Source organism: Vigna unguiculata, chromosome 3 (genome assembly GCF_037176805.1).
Source record: "Vigna unguiculata cultivar grain cowpea cultivar isolate G323 ecotype 2 chromosome 3, ASM3717680v1, whole genome shotgun sequence".
Classification (NCBI taxonomy): domain Eukaryota; kingdom Viridiplantae; phylum Streptophyta; class Magnoliopsida; order Fabales; family Fabaceae; genus Vigna; species Vigna unguiculata.
In genome coordinates this window covers 35,815,620-35,826,364 of record NC_140794.1, presented here as the reverse complement: position 1 = coordinate 35,826,364, position 10,745 = coordinate 35,815,620, and the positions used below count along the sequence as shown (strand labels likewise).

Below are 10,745 nucleotides of genomic sequence, written 5' to 3'. Positions count from 1 at the left end.
TTTTCTAGTGGATTGTATATTAATTTGAAAAAAACAATTAAATCTTTTGAATTTAATTATATATACGTATGATATAAAAAAGAATTGCCATATACAAATAATCCTTTACGAGTGTTGAACATATTCAACCTTAATTTCTTATTAACAATAGTTTCAAATAAATCAAAATGGCAACACCAATAATTAGAGATCTTAGTGATGCTTTCAAAAGGGGATGTAGCTTAAATGGTAGAGCGCTTGCTTTGCATGCGAGAGGCACAGGGTTCGATCCCCTGCATCTCCATTTTATTTTGATTTTAGCTTGACCAACATGTCGCCAAATGTACTTTTTTTTTGGTTTGACAAACATCTCCCTGAATGTAGTTTTCCTAATTTTGTTTTTTCTTTCACACTAAATGGCATTTTGAATAATAAATAATATTCATATTTCTACAACATTTTAAAAAGGAAGATTAACATAGAACTAACATTGAGAAGAGTTTGGCCAAGCAGTTTTCGAGGGTGGACTGACTTGAACTCTAATGTGTGATCGAATTCTGAATCACCACGAGAGAAAAATCCACTTGCTAAGACTCTCCTACGGTCACATTAGTGAGAGGTTTTGTGTGGGTACTAAAACTTATAATGAGATAATTATAATCCTTTTCTTGACATGTATTTCTAGTATTTTTAAGCTTATGAATAATAATGCATATTATTGATCATTTTGTTATTTTAAATGGATTATGTATTTATTTTATAATATCTTATATCTATTGAATATTTTCTTTTCCTTTTTTTGTGGCAATTAATTAACTACATGAATCTTATACTCGAATCCTTCGCTTGTTGGGACATTTATTTCAATGTATATAAATATTATAAATATGGGTTGTTTGGTACACACCCATATTAAGGCACTAAGAGTGTTTTCTATTTAAGCAATGGTGAGACTCTTGTAAGGTACGCATTACTATGATCTTCCTTCTTTTCTACTCAATTGGTTAAGCTACAATTATGTAGCATGCTTTACTTGTTGACAACAACTTTATCTGTGTGAATAATTCTGACTCAGTTTTCTTATCTTATTCATGCAATCAACAATACTATGTATAGTCTCGAATTACATATTTCAGTTTTGAGACTTCAAAATTGTAACATCCCCAAGGAATATTACTTTGAAAATAACATAAACAATTAAATAAAATGAAATAAAATGCGATAATATTGGTAATTCCTCATTTATAAACACATGTTCCCAAAACGCGGGAAAATTAAAATCGCAAAGTTCCATCCAATGCAAATGTTCGCAATTCAAAGTTATTACAACTATAAAAGCTCAAAATGGCTAATGTTCAAAACAAAAAAAAAAATATCAAAAAACACTCAAGTCTTTAAAAGCCCATATGATCCCGCACTCCAGTCTCAAGTGTCTCCTGGCTCACCTGTCAAATCATCTGCTCTTGGATAATAAATTATTCGATCATTGCCACACACATACAGATAGGGTGAGCTATGCATATATAAATAAAAATTAAATATGATACCCATCCCAAGAAGTAAATTTACTAATATGTGTTAACTACAAATTATCCACCCCTGATCTCATATTCCTTCATGAGTCATATGCATGAAACTAGGTCTTGGGACTTTTACCATGCTTCCACGAAACTATCCCTTTCGTGGTCCAACCCTACGAGCCAGTCTTGCTCATAGTCCAACCCCACAGACTCCTCGTCTGTAGTAAAACATCCAAGCCTACCCGGCTTGGACCCTGGCATGCATTCAATCACCATGCTATGGACTCCTCACCCGATAGCAGCCTACGGGAATAAAACTATTCTTTGCCCATCGTGCGTCCAACGCATGTAATCACCATACTAAGGACTCCTCGCCCATTAGTAGCCGACGGGAACTAACCAGTTCCATGCCCATCATGCGTCCCACCAACCAGCACATCCTAGACCTCTATTGGACTTAGTCCATCAAGCACAAGCACAAAATAATTGAACTTAGTCCTTCAAGTCCACTAATCAAAGCAATAACCAATTACACAGCCACAAAAACCACCTGGCACCGCCTAGACACCGTTAGGCGGATACTGGCCGAAAACTGCCCAGCGGCCAACACCCTACTGCCAGGCACCTGAAACCAAACAGGAGCCACCTAGCTCCGTTATCGCCTGGCGGACACAACCCCGCCACCAGGCGCCTCCTGCGAACAGTGGCTACTGCCACTAATTTAGGGCTCTATCGCCTGGCGGTTTGTCCCGCACCGCCAGGCGCTATACCAGTAGTACTGTGCTACTTGTTTTTGGCATTTTTAACAGGTCTTAAGAGACCTCAAACATGTAATTCAATCTTCACGCATCAAATATAATATTTAGGACATAACAGACGGCTAACAACAACAAGTATAATTAACTCATGCCCAACATTAGATATTAACAAGCTCTATCATGCTTTATCTTATTCATTTGTAAAATAGTCAAGAGATGGTCCTCATGATACCCACCTTTTTGCAACTGCACAATTTTGGACCATTCACAGTACTCTATTACACTACAACTACAACCCCAAATCGTACCAACTCAATTTCATCATGCACCTATACTCCCTCTATTATTACCTTAAACCTATCTCCTATTCACAAAGTACACCAATCCCTATTCTCTCATAGTTCAATTTTTCATATTACTCCTGCCACCATGACTTATCTGGAATTGCATCTATTCTTACTAAGTAAAACCAACACTGCAGAAACCATAGTGTATGGAATACTTAACCCACCCAACGCACACACCTAATTCTCTTGAATATCACTAAATGACATACACCTTAAAACACAAGTTATTGCCTTTTACAACACATTCTACAAGTATCCCAATCAACCACTCTCACATCGCGAGTTCACCCCATACTGTAACACCCCAATTTTGGGATATCATGGAACGTTAGAAAATTTTTGCATTTAGCGGAAAAAGAATAAACATTGAAAATGTACTTAATAAAAACTTTTAATTTAATTTAAATTACATAGTTCAACGCGTCACTTTGTCAAAAACTTCCAATAACATTTGCGATCAAAATAAAATTAAATATACTTTAGTATCTGATTAAAAACAATTAAACAAATTATAAAAACTCTCGAGTTCACCCCAGCCTCTCGTCGATCTACTCCATGCCAAAAGCATCTGCATTATCATCTGCTCCCGTATAACACACACGTTATAGATCATCGCACATACAACAATCACACAAACAAACAAATAGGGATAAGCTAACCATAAACAATGATATTCATAAAAGAAATTCTTAAATAAAATATGTCAAATAATACTCAACATCGCATTCAAGTAACACTTAATCAAAATTCAATCAATCATGCCAAACCAAACATAACATCACATTCATCTCATTCCTCTTCACATATAGTAATCATAAATAATCTTTGGTTTTCCACGGCCTCTCACCCCACAACAACATCTAGTTTCCTAGAACAGATGGTTCGATGTGTCCTCCTCCTTAATGCAGTTAGACTGTCTCCCTTATCCCTAAAGGAATTATGAGTAAAAACGTCGATGCATCGCACATCGGGCACTATACTCGCGACGAGCCGAAATAAGGAGAAACATCTTTCCCCTCCCCACTGCTTCACACAGGTGAGAGGGTACAACACTCGAACCAATCCTCTACCACTGCTTCACACAGGCGAAAGAGTCTTCATTGGGTTCCTAGGTACGGAAAACCTCACACAACATTTAATTTCATCAAGCATTCTCAACAAGGCAAATACTCCCATCATGGAACCCATGAAAATTACATATTGTCAACCAAATATACACCATCACCTCATGCTTGAAAAATAAAGTCTCATAATCAAACCAAATTCATATATCACTCGTATATTTAATATACACCCAATATTCAATCAATTACAAAGACAAGAAAAAATTACGTAATACTCCAAGTGCATGTAAACCCTTTAAAGAAAAAAAAAACAAAATATAACTTATCATGCAATTTACAACTTGCTATCCCAATTCCCTTTACGCATGAAAATAAAAGAAAACTAAGGATTGTGTACCTTCATTCATGTGGAAACTAAACCAAAAGAAAAAGAGAAGTATGGCACGGTCTGCACAAAAAACGTAAGGAACACAACTTCATAAAAAGAGGCATGATTGGTTTAGAAAAAAAAAAGACAAAACCAACACGTGAATGTACTACACAAAGAAAGAAAGAGAATTAGTAAATCTTCTTGTGAGCCATGCATGATTGTCACATCAAGCAAAAGTGATCTTAAATCGTAATGAAGAAAGCCAACAAAGTGGTGTTTGATTGTCTGCATCAACACAAAGTGTTTAGACGCATCATGAATAAAAAGAAAAAGGGAAGTCCTATGGTCCTTCGGAAAAAACTATGGTCTCTTTCTTCTTTTCTCTTCTTTTTTTTTCTTCACCATGCAATGCAACTCCATTTACACCCGTGAAATCTGCACCTTAAACATACACCTATATCCATAATAAACCAAAAACACGTTCTCGCAATCCTTGGTAGCACTCAAGACGTGGTCAATGTAACAAAGCTAAAGAAAAGAAGATTAAATGCAAACTTCCAGTAAAACAAGTGATATTTCATGCAACCCGAAGCTACCCCACCACTGTGTGTTAATCTACTGTTGTGAAAAGAAAAAAAAGTAGACCAAGCCATTAAGTTGGTTGTTCAAAACGAGAAAAGGAAGAAGAAAGATGGCTGCACTACAATAGAGAAAAACAAATTCCAATACTCCTTTTGTTTTTATCGTGACTGGAACAAGAGCAATCAAAACTATGCATGTTATTATAACAACTACTAAACCATTAAAAGGAGCCAAGAACCAAGCTTACAATTAATTTAAAGGAAACCAACCCCAACAATTCTAAACAAAACGCACACCATAGAACCCTTGGCAACCAAAGCAGCGTAACCACCAAAAGTTGACACAAAAATTGAAGTAAAGTCATCAAAAATAGGATGAAACAAAAACTGCAGCAAGGCAAACACGGCTCACACATTAACAAAACCCAAAACTACACCCAACCAATCATGAAAGTCCTGCACCTAAAATATTTCTACTAGAACCCATCTTTTCATGATATGAAAATAGCATAAAAGTAAAGAACACATACTACCCCACATGTATGGGTTCACAAGAAAAACAACAACCAAACAAAGACAACAAGAACAAGGTCAAGTTTCAAACAAAACAGAAAACAAAATTAACTGCCCCTACCTAATGGGTCTCTATGGAATGTTTCTCTTCTCTAGCACAGTCGCTGAAATCTTGCACCCCTCTTTTCTCTTCTTGTTTCTCTCCTCTCCCCTTTCTAAAACCCTAACTTTTTTAAATCTATATACCCCTCTCACTCCAAATCTTTTATGTTAATATTCTCCAATTTAAATTTATTTTTCTTGGCCATTTATTTTTAAATCACAATTCAAAAATAAAAAATAAAAAATAAAAATCTGATGTTATATTATTCTGGTGCAATCTCTACAACAAAATTATATATACATCATATAGCCATGCATTCGCATTCCGTGGCGGAAGAAAGAGGAAGTATATTCATGTTCTGTGAGCCCCACTTCTTAAGGGACAAAAAACTGAACTTAAAAATACAAGAACAAAGAATTCCGCCGGTCAGATTCGAACCCATGCACCTGCTCACAAATGTATGAAAATTTCACCAACAAGCTACACGAAATCACATGAAATCATATGCATTATAAGAATTAAAGCACTTATACTCCACAACCATAATTCCCAAATTAGATAAATAGCAACTTTAATCACTCATTTAATTAAATAAAATGCAACAATCACTTAAATCACTCAAATAATAATTATTTCACATTTAATACATTTATAAACTAATTAAATTAAATAATTCAACAATATTAATCAAATTATAATTTCTTTTTTATGTGTTTTCCTTTAGTCTAATTTTTTCCCGGGTCTTACACATACCGATGTTCTGCTGTTGATGAGCCGCCCGACGGTAGCCTCAGTGTCGCCAAGCGGTGCGTGAAAAGTTGGGTTCTGCCCAAATTCCTCTCGCACCCAGCAGAACTCTCCAACCACCCCAACATCAATCTTTACCTTAGAATAGACACAATTTCGCATACACACCACATCCAGGGTTCATAAACTAATCATTTTACCATCAATCACACACAACCAATACAGTCCTCATATCCACAATTATGTCATTCATCCCCGATCAACACATAAACCCTAAATCCCAAATTCATACACAGATCATCCAATTTTTCCCCACTTAGACATTTACAAATAACAATTCACATCACTTCCCAGCATTCCCCACATCATGAAAACATCATAATTCGCAAGAACTGGGTAGGCCAGTTGGTGTCGCCTGGCGGGCAGCGCATAGCCGCCAGGAGGTGCATTAGCAGAAAACCCAGAAATAGCTTATGGGGGTATGAGTCGCCTGGCAGGCCTTCAACACCGCCAGGCGGTTTCTGGAAATTTCCAGAAATCCGACAGAATTCAACGCAACCTTAAAATGCACATCCCAATCATCCAGAATTCAACACTCTCAATTTCTCACTGAAATTCGCACTCCTCTACCTATCTCACAATAACCTCTGCAGAAATCTTTCTCCCCTCTCACAATTAGCTTTTTAACCAATATGATTCAATGATTATAACACTCCACAACATGATTAATATATATGTATATATAAAATAATACTAAATTAATAACACACAAAATGACATACATAGGACTCGAACCTAAGTCCTCTCACACAGTCAAAGTACTCTCAACCACTTGAGTTAGTACTTTTCCACGTCACAACCTTTCGCATTTATTACCTTAAAGGTTCCTTTTACCCACATTTATTAAATAATTATTTAATTAACTATTTAATTTTTCCCGGGTCTTACAGAAATTTTGATGAAGGATTATCTTGTTCCTTTTTAAGATTATTAAATATGGTGTGAGTTGGTTAAGAAAGCTAAGTGAAATCCCCACTGGACATTAAGATAGCAAGCTATCTAGATGTGAAGGTTCCTTTCACAAAGCTCAAGAGAAGAAGATGATGGATTGATTCAAAATAAAAAGGAAATGGAAAGCACATAAACCATAGAAAACCAAAAATAATTAAAGGAAGATGAAAACATAAAATGGAAAGGAAAGAAATGGTAGAAATGTGAGAAGCACGCCACTACAAGGCTAGGCTAGAAGCCATGGCAACCTTGAAGATGAGTGGATGTGTGCCGCCACTTGCTATGCAAGATAAGGCTTAAAAGTATTCACTCCCTAGGGAGGAAACTCTCACAAATGGTTGAGACACAAGAGTGTTTTTACTTCAAAATGTTCAACCCTTTTACATGTCTAGGAGCACCCCTTATATAGAAGAGTTTAGGGGCCTCTAAGCAAATAAAAGATACCTAAGGATGTCTCTACAAAAACCTAACCCTAGCTTCTAGAAACTAGGTCAAATAAGGTTACAAAAAATGAGAGACAAAAGAGCTAGCTATGGTGTGTGCAAGGCTAATTTCGTTCTAACACAAAAGGAGACAAATAATGTGTCTCATATGTCTCCAAAAAGTGGCCAAAGAGTGCTAAAAACAAAGGAGACCAAAGGTACATAGGTACACTTGCTTCATGCCTTTTACTTTATGCTTTATGCCTTTGCTTTACTCTCTCTTCCACATCATTTATGCTCCCCAATCACCATGCGCCACCTAGCATTGCTTTCTTACTCCTAATTAACCTACAAAGCAAATAAACATAGATTAGCATGTTGACTTAAGTCAAGTCAACTATAGTCAATAAGTCAAACCTAGTCAAAGGTCAACAAGTCAACTAAAGTTGATTCAACTAAGTCAACTTTGGGAATCAAAAATAATAAACACAAATGAAAAGGGATGAAGGATTAGTGAACTTCCTTTCTAAACATGCTTAGTCTTCTTAAGCATGTGCCTTCATCCTTGGTTGGGGTCAATCCTTCATCATCCTCCCCTTCTTGGAGAGAATTTGACCACAAATTCTTGAAGCCTTTGTGGATGGAACTTGACTTGATTTGGGAGAGGATTTGCGCCTCCCTTTTATGAGCTTTTGTTCCATCCTTTCTAAGGGTATTACCCCTAGCTTTGGTTAGGCCATCTTTATTTTCTAGACTACTCTTCCTCTCTTGCTTATGCTTTGGGCCTTCCTTTTTGACTTGGGAAGAGAAGGAAGAGTGATGCACATCTTGCTTTGGAAGAATTTTTTTGTAGGCAAGTTAAACCTTGGTGAAAGCTTGCCCCTTTTCTTTTTCTTCTTTATCTTTTCTTATTATATTTCTATCCTTATTAACTTCTTGAGGTGATAGAGGTAGTAAAGTTGTCTTTTTCCCATTTTTGAAGAAAATGTATTGGTTGGTATAGCCATCATGTAAAGTTTGTTTATCAAATTGCCATGGCCTACCTAGTAAGATATGTGTGACTTCCATGGGAACAACATCACATAGCACCTCATCTTTGTAGCTTCCTATAGAGAAGTTAATTAGGACTTGTTTATTGACATCTATTTCTCCCTCTTTACTTATCCAAGCAAGCTTGTAGGGTTTAGCATGAGAAATGGTCTCTAAGCTAAGCTTTTCCACCAACCTTGTGCTAGCTACATTGGTACTACTTCCTCCATCAATAATTAGAGAGCAAACCCATTTGTTAATTTTGCACCTAGATTGAAAAATGTTTTCTCTTTGAGTTGGCTCAAGCTCACTTTGATCTTGACCTATCATGCGCCTTAATAACATAGGGTCTTTCTCAAAAATTTTAGTTTTACTAGAGGAAGAAGATTCTTTTGAAAGAGAATGGGGAGATGAGTGTTCACTTTCAACATCATTACTCTTCTTTAAGATCATGGTCCTTTTGGTTGGGCAATTTAAAGCAATGTGATTATAACCCAAACATTTAAAACATTTAATGGAACTTGATCTTTGAGAAGTGGAATGGTGAATGTGATCACTTGGTGACTTACTTTTACTTGGTGGTTCTTGATGAGAGTTAGAAGGGAACTTATCATGTTTCTTTTTATCCTTTCCCTTCCATGAGTGACTAAAGTAGTTGTTGGGTGAGTAACTCTTCCTTGCCCTTCTTTTTCTTTTCAATTGAATTTCAATCCCAAGGGCAAGTGTGAAAACATTTTCAAGAGTGGAGTACTCATACAACTCTACTTGGTCTTGTATGTCTCTCCTAAGACCACTCACAAATCTTTTTATTTTCTCTTTGTTAGTCTCTTTTATTTCAACCCTACGCATTTGAGACTCTAATTCTTTAAAGTACTCACTCACACTCATAGAACCTTGGTGAAGCCTTTGGAGCTTCAAAAGAAGTTCCTTCCTATAGGAAGGAGGAACAAATCTAGCGCGCATAAGAGTTTTAATGTCCATCCAAGAAGCCGCGGGTGGCCCTTGGTCATAATTCTTACAAACTTTATGCCACCAAGTATTGGCATACTCCAAAAATCCTAAAACTACTAGATCAACTTGTGTTTGATTCTTTACATGATTTTCATTGAAAATTTGATCAACTTTAGCTTCCCAATCAAGGAAGACTTTGGGATCACTTCCTCCATAGAACTTAGGAATCTTTGGAGTTTGCTTCTCTTGTGATGGGTTGCGCCTAGAATGCCCTCTTTTCCTATCCTCTCTTTCTTGCTCTTTAGCTTCAAGCCTTTGAATTTGCTCTTGGATTCTTAGGTCACTTTGCTCCTTGTCTTTTCTTAATTGTTCAAAGGCCTCCTTCCTAGACAACTCCAAATTCCGAAGCAATCTCATCAATGTATTGTTTTTGTTTGGTGTAGGTGCATTTGATGAACTTGCCATGATTCCTACAACAAAAACACTCAAATCCGAGACAAAATAAATGGATTAGGGGTTAGACAACATGAAAATCGAGACCAAATCCAACCCAAAATGCAACCCAAGTGTTTAGATCACACTCCTAAAGTAACAAGGCAAGGCTAGCACTCAAAATCCACCAAAGGAGTGAAGCAAACACTTTTAAAAACTTGTTCAAAACCTTTCAAATGCAAGACAAGTGATTCGGCCACAACATCCCAAGAGTTTCAAGAAAAGAAAACTACTATGACACAACAAAGAACACCTAGTGACAAGCAAGAAAAACACAAAAACAAGAAAGTTTAACTTCTAAGGAAATTTTGTTTTAAAGACAAAACTTGAACAAGACTAAAGCAATGAAAAACACTTTTAAAGACTCTATGGAAAGCATTTGAACAAGCAAAGATTATACCTCAAATTATGCATACACCAAGAAAGATCATAACCAAGTTAAAGCATGGAACTAATTTGCCAATATCACCCAAAATCCAAGTATAAAATTTGGTAGCATAACACCTAGTAAAAATGGCCAAATGGATTCACCAAGCAACACATTAGCTCTCGGCCAAACTGTCTCCAAGGACTATTCTACGATCACATTAGTGAGAGGTTTCATGTGGGTACTAAAACTGATGAAGGATTGACCCCAACCAAGGATCGAGGCACATGCTTAAGAAGACTAAGCATGTTTAGAAAGGAAGTTCACTAATCCTTCATCCCTTTCATTTGTGTTTGTTATTTTTGATTCCCTAAGTTGACTTAGTTGAATTAACTTTAGTTGACTTGTTGACCTTTGACTAGGTTTGACTTGTTGACTATAGTTGACTTGACTTAAGCCAACATGCTAATCTATGTTTATTTGCTTTGTAG

At 36.4% G+C, this 10,745-nt stretch overlaps 1 non-coding gene across 1 annotated transcript; it reads left to right on the top strand.

Moving 5' to 3' along the window:
- The first annotated feature begins 210 nt into the window (after positions 1-210).
- On the top strand, positions 211-283 carry TRNAA-UGC (transfer RNA alanine (anticodon UGC)). The gene has a single exon. It is a non-coding gene; the product is annotated as a tRNA-Ala (tRNA).
- Positions 284-10,745: the final 10,462 nt, after the last annotated feature.